The following is a 20,741-nucleotide window of genomic DNA, read 5'->3' on the forward strand; positions in this document are numbered from 1 at the left end:
TAGGGAGGGAGGGAGAGAGGGAGGAAAAGAGACAGAGAAACGTCAAACGTGAGACAGACATATTGACTGGTTGCCAACCACAGGACCTCAACCTGGGCCGGGGACAAACTGCAACTGAGGTACGTGCCCTTAGCAGGAACTGAACCCGGGGCTCTCTGGTCAGCAGGCCGACGCTCTAACCTCCGAGCCAAACTGGCCAGGGTCAAAATGGAGCTTTTTACGAACCTCTATTTTTGATGAACTCTTAGCACAAGAAGCATGGAAAACAAAATGAAACAAAATGACACCGAGGTGCATCATACTCAAATTACTCAAAAACAGTGAAAAAAAGAAAATGCCAAAAGCACACAGACTCAGAAATTGTGCACAGAAGAACAATGCTAGAAATGACAGCCAATTTCTTCTTGGAGAACAAGCAAGACAGAAAAGTAATACTTTTAAAATACAAAAAGAAAAATATTGGATGAAACAACGTGAAGGGATTAAGCAAAAAAAAAGTATGTATCTCCAAGCTCTGCAGGTGTGGAGCTTATACCTAATTTTTTTTTTCCTGTTTAATTAATTTATTTTATAAACTAGTTTTAGAGCACTTTTCAGTTCACAGCAAAATGTATTGGAAGTTAAAGAGCGTTCCCACACACTCCCGCCCTCACATGTACACAGTCTCCCGTGTTTCAACATCACCCACCAGCGTGGTACATTTGTCACCACTGAGGACCTCCATTGCCACGTCACCGTCACCCAAAGTCCATAGTGCACACTAAGGCTCACTCTGGGTGTCATGTATATTTTCATTTTTATTTTATTAAAAATATTTTCATTTTTAATTTAATTAACTTATTTTTGTTACAGATTTTCTCCTTTTTCCTCCCATTGACGCTCTCCTCCCGATCCCTCCAACCCTTGCTCCTGCCTGCAGCATTGTTGTCTATGTCCATTGGTTATTTTTATATGCAAAAAGTTCTTTGGTTATATAAAAAATCTTTTAAAGGTATTTTTATGAGGTAAAGTATTTTAGGATGCCATATTTTTCTTTTTTTAAATCGAATTTACTGGGGTGACACTGGTTCACAAAACCATACAAGTTTCAAGTGTACAACTCAATGAAACATCATCTGCACACTGAATCGCACACCCATTGTCCCAAGCAAAGTCTCTCTCCGAGAGCCCATTTTTATCCCCTTTGCCTCCCTCCCTCCCCCCCTTTCCCTCTGGCTATCACTACACCGTTGTGTGTGTTTTGCTTAATCCCTTCACCTTCTTTCATGCAATATTTTTCTTTTTGTATTTTAAAGGTATTACTGCTCTGTCTTGCACTTTTTCCAAGAAGAAATAGACTGTCATTTCTAGCATTGTTCTTCTGTACACAATTTTTGTATCTGTGTGCTTTTAGCATTTTCTTTTTTTCAAGTTGAGTAATTTGAATATAATCTACCTTGGTGTAATGTTTTTGTTTGTTTGTTTTGTTTTTTTTTCATGTTTCTTGTGCTCAGGGTTCATCAAGCTTCTAGCATCTATGATTTTCTTGGATCTATGAGTTTATAGCTTTCGTCAAATTGGGAAAAGTGTTCTTCATAATTTTATTAAATATTTTTTCTATGTCCTCTTATTTAGAAACTACAGTTACATGCATACTAGATGCTTGAAGCTGTCCTACAAAAACTAATGCTCATCACTGATCTGTGCAGACCACTGGGTTCACCTTTTCAGCCTTTTTTCTGTTTCATTTTGGAGAGTTTTTATTGTAATGTCTTTAGGTCCTTATTTTTTCTTCTGCAATATCTAGTCTCCACTTAATTCCATCCAATGTATCTTTCACTTTAGTTACTGTAGTCTTCATCTCTATAATTTCAGTTTGGATCTTTAAAAATCCTTCATGTCATTAATGCATTTTTTCTTTCTTTTAGTATCTATTATATTAGTCTACTGATCCAGTTATCTGCAATGTGAAGGTCAATGTTGGTCGATTAATTTTTTTTCTTAATGTAGATCATATTGTTTTACTCTTTTGTATACCTGGTAATTTTTAAATGGATACCAGAAATTATGAATTTTTCTGTTTCAGGTAGTACATATTTGTGTATTTCTATAAATATTCTTAGATGTGGTTAGGAAGCAAGTCACTCAAAAATAGTTTGTTGTTTTGAGGATTTGCTTTTAAGCTTTGTTAGGTAGAACCAGACCAATATGTAGTTTAGGGCTAATTGTTTCATAAAACAATCGGGTTCTCTATCCAGTGCCCCGTGAATTATGGAATAGTTCACTCTGGCTGATAAGAAGAGCCAAATTTCCTCCCAGTGTTTGCCATGGAGTTGGTTCCCTCTCCTCCATTTGAGTAGTATTTTTCTGGGACTTAGGTAGTTCATTCGCATGCCTGTGCTGATCTGTATTCTGGAAACTCGAGGGGGAAGCTCTGAAGATCTCTGGAACTTCTCTTGGTGCCACTCTCTCTCTGACTCTGCTCTGGGAACTCCCTGAGCATTTACCCAACTGAGGGAGAGCCTCAGGCTTCACTCAGGACCCCTCCCTGGGCCACTGCCTACAACCTCCCCCTTGCAGTAGCTGAGCAGTCGTAGGTCGTAACTCATTTCTCACCTCTCAGGATCACTGACTTCATCGTCTGGTGTCCATTTCTTCACACATGCTGTCCACTCTTAAATTGAATGGAGGATACGACCAGTAACTGTTCCTTCATTTTGACTGGAAACAGAAATCTGTGAACTCGCTTGTTATAATGGTTTCATACAAGATGGATACTTTATCTATTAAATTTTTCCTGTGAGTACCTATAATATATTATCACAACAGAGAACTTCCTAAAATGATGGTATTGAAACCCTATATTTTTAAAGATAATTTCTGATAGTTTAGAAATGATACTTCTTTTTTTTTTTTTTTTGCTTATTCACATATGTACACCAACTTTTCCTAAACAGACTAGTATCTCTGTATAAAAAGTAACATAGAGCAGCTGGTATTTTATAAAATGATGATGCTAGACAAGAGTTTGGGATAGGAAGTGGAGGCGAATACTATATTTGAGTGTGCATGGGATTTTAATTAAGCTAAAATTAAGCACGTTAGAAGTTGTCCAGGAAGCTGATGACTTTCATTCCTACTCTTAGAGGATTTATGAGTTGGAAGAGTCTATGACCAAAATGGTCAGAAATGTATATTTATATTTAGGGTCCTAATCAGACTTATGACTTTTTTGCCACCTCTCTCCCCTCCGGCACACACATGTGCACACACACAAATTCTTTGGCTCAAGAAAAAAGTGCAGCCTGCTCTACCCACAGTAGAATTTTAAGAGGTAACAGGAAATTTTTTACTCTCTTATTGATGCTCTCCAGAGCTTTAACTCAGAGGAAACCTGAGATATAAGAATTTCTTAAGGTATTGAAGAATTTAGTAAGTAATGAGGATAAGAGGGTTTTCTTTTTTTTTCTTTAATCCTTACCCAAGGACATTCTTCCATATTTTGTTCAGATAGAGTGGGAGGGGGAGAGAGAGAGAGAAACATCGACGTGAAAGGGACACATCAAGTGGTTGCCACCCGCATGACCCAACCAGGGCTGGGGACAAACTGCAACCGAGGTACGTGCCCTTAGCGGGAACTGAACCCAGGTCTCTCTGGACCGCAGGCCAGTGCTCTAACTGCTGAGCCAAACCGGCCAGGGCAGAGGGTTTTCTTTTTTAAAAGTACCTTTCACCTACATTTATCATATGTTATCTCAGAAATCTTTACAACAAGCATTTCCTGCAAATATCGCTGTAGCCTCTAATCAGACATTAATCAGGTCAGAAATAAGAATCAAAAATTAAAATTTAAGCAAATATCTTTGGCCTTTACTTTGTACTGTTGCCATTTCATTTCAGTGGTCAGGAAATACGTATAATCTGATATTGCTAGCAATAATCTTCACCAAGGAAACAAAAACCTGAGTAAGTCAGGCCTTGAAAAGTATAAGCTGTGTATATGAGCCCTGTAAATTTTTTCCTCAGGATTCTCATATGGTATTCGTTCATTTGCTCAGAAATATAAAATCTTTATATGAAGCAGCAAATATACTATTTTGGCATCATTCATTGAAGTATTTAAAACTAAGAAAAGTAGCAATCGTAAATAAAATCTAGCAAAGTAAAATGTTATATTATTTCCGTACTTTACTTCCCTCTCAATGTTATTTCTTGTGCTCAATCTTACCCATATTCTCTAAAGACCTAAAAGCTTGAAAGCTCAAAGATACCCTATAAAAGTTATTCACTGGAATTAATATTGAATTCCTACAAACTACCTGAGGCAGTTCAAAGTGCTGAGGATACAAAGATGAATAAGTCTTGCCCAAGTCTGAGTGTCTTCCAGGTAAGTGGGAGGAACAGATGCATAAAATAGTTGTGCGAGCTGTGAGCAAACCCTACAAGTAGCTTGTTATCTATGAGATGAAAGTGCTCATAAGGAATCTCTAGAGGAGTCCTGAGAGATGATGAGAAATGAGCTTGTTGAAGGCGGTGATGGAAGAGACCTCAGACTTAGAATGGGATTAAGAATGAGGCTGGTTACAGGCAATATGCGAAGGGGGGTGGGGGTGGGGGAGCATGAAAGGGTGTGCAGGGAAAGACGTGCTCACTGCAGTAGCAGAAGCACAAGCAGAGAAAATGGGAGCAGAGACAAAGGCAAGACCTGTGTATTTTGGGATACAAAACTTGGAATTTGTCCTGTAGCTAATAGGCATTAAACATATAAAATATTATAATGATGTGGCTTTATTTTCCGTTATTCTAGATCAGCGGTCAGCAAACTATGACCCCTGGGCCAAGTTCAGTCAGCAGCTGGCATGTTATGTTATATAGAATTTCACTGGCACACAGCACTGCCATTTATTTGGATACTGTCTATGCCCTGTTTTACATTACAGAGGACACATTGAGAAGTTGTGACATCAACTGTATGAGCCACAAAGCCTAAAATATTTACTATCGGGCTCTTTCCAGAAAGTTTGCTGACCCCTCTCGGGCACGTAGTTTCTCAACCTTGACCACCACATTTGGGGCCAGATAATTCTTTATCATGGTGGGTCGACCTATGCATGGTGGAGTGTTGAGCAGCACACTTGGGTTCTACCCCTTAGATTCCAGGCATGCTCCACCTCCCCCATCACGATAACCAAAAATGTCCCCAGACATTGCCAAGTGGTTCCTTCCCTAAGAGAACAAAATCACCTCCAGTTAAGCACTACTTCTAGCAGCTAAGTGGAGATTGGTCTTAAGTGCACAGGATCATAGTTAAAGTTAAAACAGTGGAAAACTGACTGGACTGAAAGGACAGATGTTAAAAAAGAAAGATATCTCAAAAGTAAAAGTTGCATCATTTAGTGTTTATAAACACAAGACTTCGGGCATGAAAATAGGAGATGATTTCTAGGAATCTAGCTTCGGTTTCAGTATGTTGTAATAGGTCAGTGTTAGGTAGCCTTAACTGAGAAATAATAGTGGAGGAGAAGCAGGTGTCAAACAGAAAGAATAAGTGCAGTTTTGGATGTGGTAGGTTCAGGTGTCTATGATATGCTAAGGTAAGAAGGCTGATAAGCTGGTGAGTTTGAGAAAAGACAGCGGAAGATGTATATTGGAATGTGGCTGGATGGTGGCTAGTATTTAAAACCAGAGTTGTAGATAAACCCAAGGAGTGCAGTGTCAGAAAAGCCAAGAGAATATATAAATCTTGTGGGAACTGACCAAAAGAGTTTTTACCTTAGCAAGAACCAGAAATGAGGATACAAAGTATCCACTGAATTTCTAAATTAGAAATGACCCACTGAGGATGGCGGGTAGAAGGAAAATTTTGTAGAAGGAGGCATGAAAGATAGTCAAGAACTTTTGAAAGATATAATGAGAAGAAGACAAGATACATAATCGAGGGTCAAGAATTTCACGTCCTCCAAAGAATACTGTGGGAGAGTCATCCCTTAATGCTGGCCAGAAACATTTTCAAGAACAGTATGAGCAAGACACTTTGCTTAAGTGTTTTATAAAGTTCCTCACAAACCTCCAGGGTGTTGTAGATATCGCATTTGGTGGGTGGCAATTGTGACAGTCAGGGTTTTCAGGGGCTCCAGCCTCACTCTAAACATTTGCAGCCGTCTGTAAAGAGGCAGCGTGTCGGGATTAAACTGCTGGGAAGTCGTGGCTTGCATCTTTTTCTCCCATCATCACACAGAGCCGGGGTCCCAGGCAGGATACATCTTTCTATAGCAGCACAGCCATTATGCATTACAGACACATGTAGGTTTAAAGTTGATCCATTTTGTTACTTTCACTGAAGCTGATTCACTCAGCAGTCCTGTTTTTAGATCGTTTAAAAATGGTCTTAAATAAATCCGCTGCAGCCTTCTTATAATATCACCCAATCTGAAAGTGTAGAAGATACAGCTGAGGGAAAACGGGTACTGGGGACAGGTTTAAACAGTCCTGATGAATAAGAGAAAGTGCTGTTGGGTAACAGTTGGCACAGTGGCCTGGAGAAGGCAAGTTAGCACTGCCAGTCCCTTCGAATGACCACATCTGCTCCCTGCACTTGGGACTGATGGTTCGGGAACAGCCAGTACCTCCTCGCTGCTATGGAGAGGATCTGGGAGGAACCCAGCAGTGACTTTGACCTCAGAGACAGTGACCAGGTGCCAGGGAGACAAAAATGGAACATGCCCCTCACTATTAGCGAGGAAGAAAAATAAGAAACAAATGGCTATGAAGTGGTGTGCTTTTACTTGACTGCTAGTATGCTGTGCAACGTTAGTCTTTACATATTGTGTAAGGGGATAGGCATCTAGCAAAAGGGCATCTCTGAGTTATCATTAAAATGATATTAAATAATATTATTTCATTGTCTTTGTTTTATAAATGAATATGCTTACATGTAAACATTAGATATCGAATTATATTAATATCTAAAATAATATTTAAATAATCCTTACATTTTGGTTTTCTTCCACTTCCTCTCATTTCTCCCTTCTTCCTTTCCTTTTTTTTAAATCTATTCACTCAAAAAGAGTTGTTGAGTGTTTTCTTTTCAATATGTCAGATTCCACAGGGTACTTTAGAGATAAAAAGATGGAATGCATAGAATATTCTTTGCCTCATAAACTAGGGGAAATAGAAAATGACAACAATGATTGATGAGAAATGGACGCAGGCAATATCCAGACCAGTGTGGGTTTCCAGGGAAGGAGCTCCTAAGATTTCCAGGGGTAGAGGACCTTGAGCTGAGGCTGGGAGACCACTTAGAGTTAGCCAGAAAAATCACAGACTGATTATCCACAGAAGCACAACCTTGGGGGAGAACTGCGGGTTCAGTGAGCCGCGGCATGGGGGGAGAGCATGATCTCAATGGCTGGGCGGTGTTTTACAAGAAAAGAGAAACCCATGAAAGACTTGCCAGCCCATGAAAAACTAGACCTGTATGCCGAAGATGGGGGAGTTTCTGTAGATCGAAACAGTGTGGAAAATTGACTAGACAAGTGTATTTAGAAGACTATTGATTACACTAATTGATGTGGTTGAGGCTTTATGGAGATATCTTGATTGAGATGAAGCAGAGGACATACACTTTAGAGGGATGAGGATGTAAAATGATCAAAGCATGTTGGTGAACCGGTTTTTGACAGACTCCACAGTTTTCAGGTAGCCAGGTGGATAAATGGTAGATGCCAGGGAGCAGGACCACACGGGAGAGTGTGTGTGAAGTGAGGAATGTGAGGACTGGAATGAGCTGGTCTTGAGATGTGGTTGGCAGATCCCGGTTGTGCTGTCCAGGAGGCAATTCGGCATATCGGTGTGAAGTTCAGGAAAGCGATGATTGCATTTTACTTACAAAAAATTAAAAAGCATTGATTTATAAATGATAGTTATAGCTTTGAGTGTGTTTCGGGTTGCTCAAAGAAGACATTCCAGGAGAGCCAAGAGGCAAATGCTGAAAAAGCAGATTCATTTAGTAGAAGGAAGGAGGACATTATGTTTATAAAGAAGAAACTGTGAGACAGATGACAGGGTAACGTGAAGAATGAGAGGCAGCCAACGAGTCGGCTAATTCGAAGAGGGATAGATAGTGATTTCATGTGCTACAGGAGAGATCAGGTTTGTGAAACAGAAAAGTGTGGTAGGAGGAAAAATCTCTGCAATAAAGTTATTGGGTTTGATGTTATAAATTGTTAACTATTATGACATATGATGTTTCAATCAAGTGCTGTGCACAACAATAAAAACTGGATTGTAGAGTTTAGAGAGTATATTGGAATAAAGAAGTGAATTGAATTTTATTATTACTGGAATGCTAACCTATCCTTGCTAATTCTCAATTACCACACTATATTGTGGTTCAGTATAATTTTTAAAAAGGTAAAAGCATGATGGTCATAAAATTATATATTGAATACACATCAAAGATTTTATTCAGCTTTTTACATAAAGAGGAAATGAATAGTGAAAGAGTTCAAATGAAATTTTGATTTACAGAGATTTGTATTCTGTACTAACAAAATTTCCATTGCTGTGGACAGGAATTATTTGCATTGTTGTCAGTTTTCTAAAGCTTAAGTTTTATCCCCACAGAGCTTCAAAATAGCTTGGTCAAAAGCAGTCAATAATAATTCCTCTATACAATTAGGTGATTCCCAAAGGTCCTTTGGAAAAGGTCCAGAAGTCTATTGAGAGGCACCCAAATGCAAGACAATTTGGGTGTCTGCTGTTTCCTATATCAAACAAAGTGTTGTAACATGTTAGTTTTAATGGAGAGTTATCAAAGTAATGTAAGCGGTAGAAATGATAAGAACGAGAACGTTTAAGTGTGTGCTATGTCAAAGGTGTGCGGTATGTTAATGGACAGAGCATTTTGCATATTATCAATTCCTTTAGAGCTCTAGTTAATGCTAATTTTAATCATGCCTTTCTGTGAGTTAAAACTTTAATTTGAGATAGTACTACCTAGCAGTGAGTGATAAGATACTTACATTTCCAAGATACCTTAAATAGTGAGCATCCTCTATCATTTGGATATACCTAACTAATGTTTTCAAGTAGTGAAAATACCTAATCAATTTTTAACGTGACTTAGGTGCATGTTATTTTCACTCACAATATAAATGTCCTGGATCCGAATTCTTAATATTAATCATCCCTCACTATTATCAAACAGTTCTGTTATAGTGTTCAAAAGTAACATCGTATCTGTACTTAGTGTTTCAATGACAAGTAGTAGAAATTTTGTTCTTTATGTTAAATTTATTATTTGGTCATATTCTTAAAAATGTGCATGTTGCTTACATTTCTTCACTCAAGATGACAATTCCATCAACTGATGTTAGAATTTACTACTGTAATGTTTAATGACTCACTATATGAATGTCTATTTTAACTATAAATATTGATTGACGGTATTTTAAAACTAATATTTGTCATGTGGCATATAATATATAAAATACACAATATATTCAGCCTGAGAAGTGAGGGAAAGCTGCCATTTGCAAGAACATAAATGGACCTGGAGGACATTAAGTAAAATAAGCTAAACACACAAAGACAAATGCTACTGATCTCACATGCATGCGGAATCTAAAATAGTCAAATTCATAGAAGCACAGAATAGAATGGTGATTGTCAGGAACTGAGGGAAGTATTAATAAAGGATACAAAGTTTCAGTTCTACAAGATGAGTAAGTCCTAGAGATCTACCCTACATCACACTGCCTAGAGTTAACAATGTCGTATTGTAATCTAAAATTTTGCTAAGAAGATAGCTATTGTGTTAAAAAAAAAAAAAAAAAAAGGAATAAATAAAATAAAGGGCATGGTAAGAAACTTTTGAAGGTAATAGCTCTGTGTATAGCACTGATTGCAATGATGCTTTTACAAATGTGTATTTATTTCCAAACTCATCCAGTCTAAGACATTAAACATGCATGGCTCTCTGTTTGTCAATCATACCTCAATAAAGTGGTTTTAAAAAAAGTAACAATTTCCAAAATGAACAAACATGATTAGGTTCAGATGCCAAACCCTAAGTCTTGGTTCAACCATTGTCACACACTTTCAAAAGTAGATGTAGGAAAGAAACAGTCACTGCAGTTGAAACATGTGATCTAGTCTCAGGGCCAGACTGTTTCTTTGGAGACCATATGTCATTCTTAACTTCTTCATGATTGGCTAACCAACTGTAATGGCAGTGATATTCTGAACAACAGATTCATGTGGTACTAAGTAACTCATTTCAATATCTGAAATAGGTATAAACTTGTTGTATTAATAAAATAACTGTGCTAGCCACCAAACTCCATAAAACTTTTTAGCCATTTCCAAGGAGAAGAATTGCCTTCTCTGTTTAGCAGGGAGAGAAAAACACTTGAGTAGCAAATATCTGCAACAAATAAAGTGGCCTGCCTTGGTTTCCTGTTCATACTCAAGGACAGGAGGTCAGAGTGACCCTGGCGAATATTTGGTTAAAAAGCAAATAGCTTTAGGAATGGGATAATTTTACTTAAACCATATAGCTTAAAGAGATGTCTTATTTAGGTTTCAACAACAAATGAAGATCTGTTCTTTTCAGTGTAACTAAACAAGCTGTTCTTGTACCTGATAAATACAGGCTATGGCTCAACCAGTAAATTCTGCAAAATGTGGAGAACAAAAGTACTGGTTGTGCTCAGCATCCTCCTAGGCGTGTGTACAGAGATCAGAAGGTAGCAGGATTGGTTCCTTGGCCCACAACCATTATTTCAGCTCCATCATGTATTCAGTCCCCCAAGAGCACATAGTTTTTTCTTTTTATAATTTTTTTTTCTTTGTTGATTTTAGAGAGAGAAAAAGGGAGAAGGAGAGAGAGAGAGAAACATTGATGAGAGAGAACATTGATTGACCATCTCCTGCGTGCCCCCCACTGGGGATCAGGCCCAAAACCTGGGCATGTGCACTGACCTGGAATAGAACCAGCGACCTCTTGGTACATGGGTTGATGATCAACCATTGAGCCACACTGGACGAGCACAGTTTTAAATGTCCCCTATGGCAGATGGCTCTGGAGTGTTATGTATGCATGGATGGGATTTCTGAGTAGAAGAATATCTTAGGTCTGTATTAAAAGCAGGTACAAACCTGGCTAAAATAAATGTTTCATGCTGCAAAGGCTGCTCAGGAAATGAAACCTGGTATGTATTTCATGCTGGGACATGACTAATTTAGTGTTCCACTTTTGTCCATTTATTGAATAAGCAGTTTGTTGTTACATTACACAATTAAAATGAAATGGTAGAACTGGCTTTAAGTAAGAGAACTTGAGAGCATTGTCATGTAAATTCTTAGCAGATGCTTTGAATTCATTTTCTATCTGCATAGCAGTACTGGCTAATCCCAGGAGCTGAGGTGAATTTTAGCATTCTTTTCTATTACTCAACTCCCATATTGTCTGTGAAGAGAGCCCCCTGGCTTACTTCCAAGAAGTGTATGAATGAATGAATGAATGAATGAATGAATGAATGAATGAGTACCATAGGATTCAGGCTGCATCTCCAGGTGACCTGCTTTGCCATGGGCTTTGGAAGGAGATACTTTCAAGGAAGTGGCTTTGATGGAAGTGGATAGACTTCTGTTGTGGTCATTCACACCCACCACTTTCATTCACACATTCTGGCTAATTAGAACGCACACAAAATAAGAGCTGCAGGGTCACCTGGGGCACTTTGAATGAAGGGTAAAGGGCCCACAAGTCCCCTCAGCTGGTTCAGTGATTACTCAGGGATTCCCCTTTCTCCTCTATGTTAGCTCCTTTCTCTCCCGGCTCTGCCAGTAGTGATGTAGAAGTCAGACCCTGAGTCTCAATTTTGGATGCTGTGTTTTAGAGTCTTAAGAGTTAATGTTTGTGATGACATCAAAATAATCACATAATAATGTTATTAAAATAGTAGAAACAAAACAACAACTACCACCACAATGAGAGAGAAAGAGGGTGGAGAGAGAGAGAGAGAGAGAGAGAGACTGAGACTATAATCTTGTCTTAGAAAGCTTGAAATTTAAAGTTTTCCATTTCTACTCATTAATATTCCTCATCTATACATTATTTTGTATGACAGTTACCTGTATCCTTTCAAACACAAAAATAGAAGGGAATGGTGTCTGTTTTCACTTTATCTCCTAAATTAACTCGAAGCCATATTAGACTCAAAATTCTACAGCTTGATTTAAGATCCTAGCTCCGCTATAAACTAACTCTCTGAAGTTATTAGGAAAGTTCTTTAAATGTCACTCTGGGGTTGCTGTGAGAATTCAGGGGCGATATGGAGTCAGCTATCATTATACCTGGAATTTATAAATGCTTTACAAATCTTTGTTACTTTTCTTCCCATCTTCCATTCTTTCCACCTTTCCTTCCTCCATCTCGCTCTCCCTCCCTTCTTTTTGTCTTCCTTGCTCCAGTTTCATCTCCAGAGAATGGCACATAGAAGGTAGGGGTGTTCCTCACCTCGCCAGTTGTCCAGCCCCAGCAGAACCCGCTGGGGCTCTGGGTGATGTCGCTGGGAAAGCTCTTCTGCAGTACCTCCCTACTCTTCCCAGGGACTCTCCTCCTAGGGGGTGCTGGATCCAGGAAGAACATGAGAATCTGACAGGCTACTTTGAATGGTCTATTCATGTTTCTAAGGATGGCAGCAGCCTAGTCACCATCACTTGGAAAGAGAAGGGAAGTCCGTCTTAATCAGCGGCGCAAGCAGTACATCTAGGATGATCATAGTCATAACGTAAAGACTTCTTTTCCCCTTAGTAGAGTTATATATGGATCCTGATGAGCACCAATAAGCTTAATGTTGGCCCAACAGATGCAAATATAAACTCTAGAACAAATCCCAGGCCTGAATGATCCAGGAGTTGGAAAAGCCCTTGAAAAACAGCTGTCTGTCCTTCCTGTAAATACAGAGGAAGAGGTCATGAGTACTGAAGAATAGAGAGGTGAGGTGCTGAATCAGCCTGACAAGCTCCAGGCAGAAGGCTCAATAGGTGCAAAGAGAAGTAGGGAATGGTTTTGATTGGCTCGGTGCAGAGGGCTGCTGGGAAACTGGTAAAAGGCGGGACTGAAGGATGGGCAATTACACGCGATCCAGGCTCCATAAGGTACGCTGAGCCACGCGGGCTTCATTACCTAGTGTGGACGGGAGGTTTTGCGATAGCAGAGCTAATCCTGTACAAAACAGACAGTTCAGGGGGCCAAAGCCTGGATAAAACCTGAAATCATAAATGGGACTTTTAAACCTGGAGAGTCATGGGAAGAAGAGAAAGAATGCACACACTAAAAGAACACAGAAGATTTTGGTGTAAATGAGACTATTTTTGACACCTTGATCTCTGTGCTTCCACATCCTTTTCTGCAAAAGAAGGAAAAAGGCTCCTTTTTGGTTGGCAAGCAGTTTTGTAAGTCCTCTCTCTGTGTCTCATTTCTTCTTCTTATGCTCCCCCGCCCCCTTGCACGTTGAAATAGGTTTGATTTCTCGCTCAAGCCCACTTGTGCTCCTTTCTTTTCATACTTCTATTTTCATGATGGATGTCAGTCTCGTTGCTAGGCAGCTGTTATGCTCAACCCACCACTCAGCATTTTGAATGCTGGAAATTAGCCCCAAATAGCTAACACACCTGCACTGTGTTTACTGTGAGAGTGTGAATATGAAGAGTGAAATGAACACCCAGGCAAGTTTGCAGAACCAGTGTAAATGCACCCCCACTTGAGCATAGCCAGACTGCTCCATCCATGGCATCCATGCCGGGTAGAGAAATCCCCAGAGCCCTGGGGGATAATTAGGGAAATGGTTATAAAAGAAACTGTATTCCTATCTCATGAGAGCTAGAAATTAATGAACAAAATAATTTGGAGTGAAATGAAAATACACAAAAATAAGGATGAAGTGAATGTAGAATTTGTCAGTTTCTACAAATGTTGCTCAGAATCATTGTTGGTTCTTCCTTGCCCCTGCAAAGCAAAACATCCAAAAAAAAAAAACTTGGATTAATTCTACGTCACCCTCAAGCGTCACCTTTGCTTTTATTTGTGTGGTGACCTGCCAGAGCCCAGCACGCGTGCGTCTCCACTGACTGCTAATGTCTGGATGCCGCAGGAAACTGGCTTCTTCGTGTCTCTGGCATGTCTTGATTCGCCATTCACCAAATCCAGCAGCCCCTTCTCGGAGTGGAGGTGCGGCCCTCTGTGGCAGGTAGCACTGATGACTACATTCCAAACTCTGCCCCCGTGGGCTGCTCCGCCGTTGTGCAGGCCAGTCCTGTTGCTCCTTGCCCAGCCCTCACGGGCTGTCTGACCTCCAGTATAGGGCTCCTGCGGCATTTCCTTTCCTCATTCTGGGGAGTATCCAGTCCATCCTCAAGGATAAGGATAATGGTTCTTCCTAAACATGATTTGATTGTTCACATTGAAGTAGCTAAAATAAGTCCATAATAAAAAAAAAAAAAGTCAAAAGGTCTTGAAATAAGAAAACCACATATTTTCTGAGATATAATGTTGGCCAAAAATGTCTGGCTTTATATTTGATCATATGCAGTGAAATTAGAACACATCTTGGTAACCTGTGCATTTCATGGCAGAGATTGTGGCTTTTAACAGGTGCTTAATACATATTTGTTGAATAGAATTACATTATAAGGGGTTCCAAGACTGAAACCTTCACAGTACAATTTTCTTTTGAAGGACAAGGTGAAATCAATACTCAGGAAACAGAAACTATTTCAGAGAAATTGCATCTGAATTTTGTTTTTGAAGCATTAGCTTGATATACATACCATGTATTTTTCTAAGGAAATGCTTCTACTATTTCCTGGCAGATTTCTTAAAGTAATGAGTTGAGTCACTACCACATTACACCTGACTTCTGCATAAGCTCATTTTTTAATCTCGAGGTCTGCAAGGGATAGGATGTCTTCTTAAAACTTAAAGGAACAATCACTTTTGAGAAGTGAGATATTAATTCATCACTTTCCTTCGGTTCTGCTTTACAGTTCTCAATTGGTGTTATCTTTTCTCTGCTTCAACTGCAATCTGTCCCTTTTAGCGACCTCAAGGTAAATGCGACCTATGATGTTTCACTTGCAATTTTGTAAGGTGGCCTGACATCTGTTATTATTTTAATGTCATCATATCCCTAATACGGTGAGTCTATGAAAGAGAATGTTCGCACTTGAATCCTTGATGCAGAGAAAAGTACTTCATGAACAGTGTACATGTTGGAGAACTTGTCCATAACTATGATAGAATTTGCTATGAATCCCCATGCTTGCATATTGGAAATTTAAGATGTAGACTGGCAAGGAGAAGCTGGAAGTCCTGAAAGACACATTCATTGGAGAAATGAAGCAAGTGAAGCAGCTCACACAGCCTTAGGTTTCAACCCCAGGGGAGCACCATGTATTCAGGACCCCAGTGGAAGTAGACTCCGTTTTCTAAGTGTCAGTACCATGCTATCTGGTCAGGCAGAAAGTCATGACAGAGCAGAAACTGACCCTATTCAGTGATTGTCAGCTGGGATGGGATTCAATCTGGTTCTGGAGCATAGGCTGACATTTGGTCCACACCTCCTTTGGGAGTTCCACCTGAATTCCTCCTCCTTTGTGGTTCTCCTCAGTTGCACTATTTCCCCTTCTGTTTATTCAGCATTCTTCTGGGGGAATAACTACTCTCCCCTGACTACTTCATCTTAGTAAATATCAACTTCATCCTCTAGTTTCTCAGAAACCTCAGAGTCATCCTCCCGTCCCTTCACATTCACATCAGTCCATCAGGAAATCTATCGGATCTGCCCCCAGACGTGGACAGGGTTCAGGTTCAACCCGTTTCTCCGCTGCCACTGCTCCATCCTGGGCTGTCTGAAGAGCCTGCACATGGTCTCCCTGGCTCTCCGGTCGCCCCATTGCTGCCCACTATTAAGCTAGAACTTCAGTGATTCTTTCTTTTTTAAAAAATTTCTTTATGGATTTTAGAGACAGAGGAAGAGAGAGGTAGAAACATCGACGAGAGAGAACATCGATTGACCGCTTCCTGCATGCCCCTCACTGGGGAGTTGGCCCACAACCTGGCCCTGTACCTTGGCCGGGGATTGAACAGGTGACCTCTTAGTGCATGGGTTGAAGCTCAACCACTGAGCCACACCGGCCAGGCCTCAGTGATTGTTTTAATGTCAAGTGATATGACTTGTCTCCTCAAACCACAGGCCCCAGGCCTCTAACTAGAGTCAAAGCTAAAGTCCTTAGAGTCACGGGCATGATCCAGATCTTTACCCATTGTGGTTACCTTTGTGAATCCTTTTTCTCCCCCTCCTCCCCCTGCTCTGCCCCAGCCATACCCACCTCCTTGACATTCCTCCTTCCTCAAACCGGCAGCACCGCCGCACTCAGGCTTCTGGCCAGCTGCCCCCTCACTCGGCTCCTCCCCAGAGAGCACCAATGCCTCCTTCTTAGCCTTCAGATATTCGCTCACAGTGAAACCTTCCCTGCTTTATTTTTCCTCCTCTCTCTCATTGTATCTGACATTTTTTTCTCATTTACGTTTCTATTTTCTCTGTTTCCATCAGAGAATGTAAGGATTTTCATCTGCTCTGTTCCTGGCTGCATTCCCAGTACATATTTTGTGCTCAGTCAGTATTGGTTGGTTGATTGAATGAGCCCCAATGAGCCACAGGACCCAATTCTAGACATGGAACCAGATCCCAATCATTTCTCTTATCCTAAGACAGGCTGAGGCAAGGATGGGTTTGCTGGAAGGGGTGACATTTATTTCGCACGGTCAGGTGATTCACCCTGGACGCAGTGCTGATGTCACCCTGGACACAGGCCTTCGGTGGATTGTGGTGTTTTCGTCTTGGGCAAAGAGGCCTGGAGGGTGTGGGGAATGAGAGTTTAGAAGTCCTACCTTTGGTCACTTCTGTGCTAAGGACACATGTTGTGCTCCAGGCTCATTACTACCATTTGGCCTCAGATGGAATTCTCTGCGAGACCATGTTTAGCAGAGTGATGGGCCGATGACACCACCCGCAGATGATAACGCACATTCCAACAGACAAGGTGATTTTAATTACACTAAAATAGAGTACCTCACCCTGTCTAAGATGGCATTTTTCCTTTTCAGTTGAAATGTCAGAATGATACCATTTTAGGTGTCGAAAGAACAATCTAAAACGAGAAGAAAGGCACCAAGTATAAGAATTCTGTTCTGACTTGTTAATACAGTAGTCAGATACTTGAATTTTACCAATTCAGTTCCTGGTGATAATTAACAAAGCTCCAGAATGAGACAGTTACAGGAGAATGAAAAGGTAAGCTGAGTGGTTCCGTTGCACTGTGTAACTGACTAAGTGGTAGACACGCCCTGGTATCCGAGAGTCCACTGAGCCTGTATTTCACTTGCGTTCAGGTTTACTGTTACAGAGGCCCAGTCACTCAAAGGTCAGAGAACAGCAACTTAGGGCTGGCTGTCCCATGTACTAATGATTCCTGTTGGGTTTTACCTTTCAGATTTTCATGCTGTCTCTTCCTTTTCATTTCCAGAACCACCTGGTGCTGAGGGCTTGGCAGTTTCTGCCTAGACTGTAGCACGAGGATGGAAGGGTTGCCTCTGGTGAGGTTGCCCTGCGTTTAAATTCCAGCCACTTTGACCCTCTGTAAAAGTGTCCTAGGGCTGCCCTAACACACTCCCACTAACTAGGTAGCTTAAAGGAATAGAAACGTATTCTCTCGTGGTTCTAAAGGCTGGACGTCTAAAATCGACATGTCAGCAGGGCCATATGCCCCTCTGAGACGCTGGGTAAACCCTTCCTGTCTTCTTGACCTTCTGGTGTGGCCTAAAGTCCGCGCTGCCCTTGCCTTGCAGCTGCATAACTCCAAACACTGCCTCTGTCATCGTGTGTCATTTTCCTCTTCTTGTAAGTACATAGTCATGCTGGATGAGGGCCCATGCTTAATGACCTCATCTGAACTTGATTACATCTGCAACAAAACAAAACACATTCCACAGAAGGTCACATTCACATGTCTTTTGGAGGGGGTGGGGCACAAGTCAACCCATACACTCTCTGTGTGAACTTGACAACTGACTTGATGTCTGTGGTCATCAGCTGTCCCACTATCAGAGAGTTTATCGCACACACCTCCAGCTGTGAGGGGTATGTGAAGTAACATAGGAAAAGCCTCTTGACCTCCTTCAGTGTCCTGTCCTTTGTTTCTGCGTGCCCCACACTAAAGCAGCCTAGCAGACACCAGGGAGGGGACAACGATGACCACATGCCCCAGGGAAGCACACACACATTGAAGACCAACAGGAATCGAATTTGTGTCTGTAGTACAATGTAGAATGTGTGTCGCATCCTGAGAAACACCTGCGCAGAGTGTGAAAGGGGAGAATGACTTGCTAAGTGGCTTGACAGGGCCTGGCAGCAACGTCGCTACGCAGTTGGAACTGGGAACTGTGTCTGGACCCCCAACCCAGTTTCTTTCCTGTTCTAACACATTATACAATTATTTCTTTCGTCACCTTCGAACCACTCCATGTTGTGAAACAAAACCCGTGTTCGCTCCCTGATGCACTAATGTTCACTAGCGTCTGTTGGGGTTGCCCATGAAAGGGCAGGCGTCCACCCCACTGCCCTCTGCACACTCGACTCGCACATCACAGCCCTCCACATACACATCTGCTGTTAGACCCATTTGCGCTCTCGGTTCTACTCTTGAAATATAGCTTTCTCTTGAAGCAATCACAAAATGGCCAGACAAAAAAAAAACAAAACTTTAGTGCCTGCCGGGTAGGAAATTAGATTTTTGCCTATTATTTAAAAAACAAAACAAAACACTGTTTACTTCTGTCATCCACAGATCATTTCATTTCATTCAATGGGATCGAAATGATGAGCAGAATTTTTATATCTTTGCCTTTGGTGCTACAATTTCACGTTCAGTCTCTGTGACTTGCTATTTTTACCTCCTCCTGTACCCTGAATTTGACACATGAGAAAAAATCTATTCATGAGGAGGAAGGATTATTGCTGATGTTGATGTATTTATTTTTTCAGAGTCAAGGTTAGGAAGAGTATGACAATTGTCAATCCAGGGCAAATTATATAGTCAGTTACTGACTTATGATGCTTTGACTTAAAATTTTTTGACTTTATGATGGTGCCATGCAAACTTCAGATTCTGAATCTTGATATTTTCCCTGGTTATTGATGTACCCTGTACTCTTTCATGATGCTGGGCAGAGGCAGTGAGCCTCGGCTCCCAGTCCGCCACGTGATCACGAGAGTAAACCACATATACTCTACAATGTGTTCTCTGTGTTAGAAGATTTTGCCGAACGACAGGCTAATGTAAGTTTTCTGAGCATGCTTAAGGTAGGCTAGGCTAAGCTAAGGTGTTTGCTAGGGTAGGTGTATTAAATGCATTTCAACTTCAGATATTTTCAATTTACAATTGGTTTATTGGAACATAACCTCCTCGTAAATGGAGGAGCATCTGCACCAAGTTTTCAGGGACAATGCTAAGGATGTAAGAAGGGAAATAAATGTCTGCTACTTAAAAGTCAAATAGGTGTATTTTCGCCGCCTGTGCTATGCGCCAGACCCATGGTTCCTGGGGTTCTGGCTCTCATGCTGTGCACCTCATTTCTCTGCTGCACTTGCAGAACTAAGGAGATGCATGTAAATCTGCTGGCTGTCAGTGGGACATGCCCAGTGCACGCAGTGCTTGCTCAGAGGGAGGGTGATAAAGAAATATATGTAGGCAATGTACTTCCTTCCTGAGTTGCCCTAAGGAGACTAAAAAACTGATTTTAGAAGATGCCAAATTTGCTGCAGCAAACTTTAGATGAAATGTTAAGCTAGTTAGTCTTCAGAAAATAACAGAAAAGTAGGTGATTTAACTTTTAGCATTTGAATTCCCTTAGCAGCCCAAGATGAGAATTATAAACGCACAATTTTAGTGGGTGCAATTACACAGATTTTTTCTTGTTTCTTCTGTGTGTCCTCCTCCTCCACTTCCTCCTCTCCCCTCTTCCTCCTCTTCCCCTTCCTTCTAGTTCTCCTCCTCCTTTTCCTCCTCCTCTTTTTTCTTCTCTCCCTCCTCCTCCTCTTTCTGTTCCTCTTCCTCTTTCTCCTCCTCCACCTTCTAATGTTAGTTTTGCTCATATGTCAGGATTAATACCATAAGTACAAAAAAAAAAAATATGTACATCGATTTGTAAGTGGGTGATGTAATTTTGAAAGGAATATTTTTTATAAATTCACAGAAAACTATGATATTGTCATGCATTTCAGCTAGGGAATAAAAGATAAGAATTTAAAGGACATTTCCAGGACAAAATAAAATGTCCTGGAAGATTTAAAATGCTCAACTACCTGGTATGTGGGGAGAAAGCTTCTCTACCTCTCACTTACATAACAATTCTGGATGTTTTTATATTTCTTTACTATAGATTCTAACTACATCAAGATGCACTCTCAAATGGGAATAAAGAAGGCTGGAATTTCTTTATAGCTGTAATTTTTAAGATCATCCTAAATATTTATGTGAAAACTAACAGATTAATTTTCTCTCCAAAGTTTTGTTTGCTACATGGTCTGCATGACTCCATGATAGTGTTATATACGTTAAGGGATTAAAAAATAGATTTGATTCATTTAAAAATCATTTTCCATGTAAAAGATGTATCATTTCATAGTTGCCTG

The 20,741-nt window shown here is 40.6% G+C and overlaps 1 protein-coding gene across 1 annotated transcript in view; it reads left to right on the forward strand.

Moving 5' to 3' along the window:
• Positions 1 to 20,741, forward strand: part of MYO16 (myosin XVI) — a 422,200-nt gene that overhangs the window by 296,023 nt on the left and 105,436 nt on the right. The window lies entirely within an intron of this gene.

The sequence above is a fragment of the Molossus molossus genome, unplaced genomic scaffold, assembly GCF_014108415.1.
Source record: "Molossus molossus isolate mMolMol1 unplaced genomic scaffold, mMolMol1.p scaffold_m16_p_9, whole genome shotgun sequence".
Taxonomy (NCBI): Eukaryota; Metazoa; Chordata; class Mammalia; order Chiroptera; family Molossidae; genus Molossus; species Molossus molossus.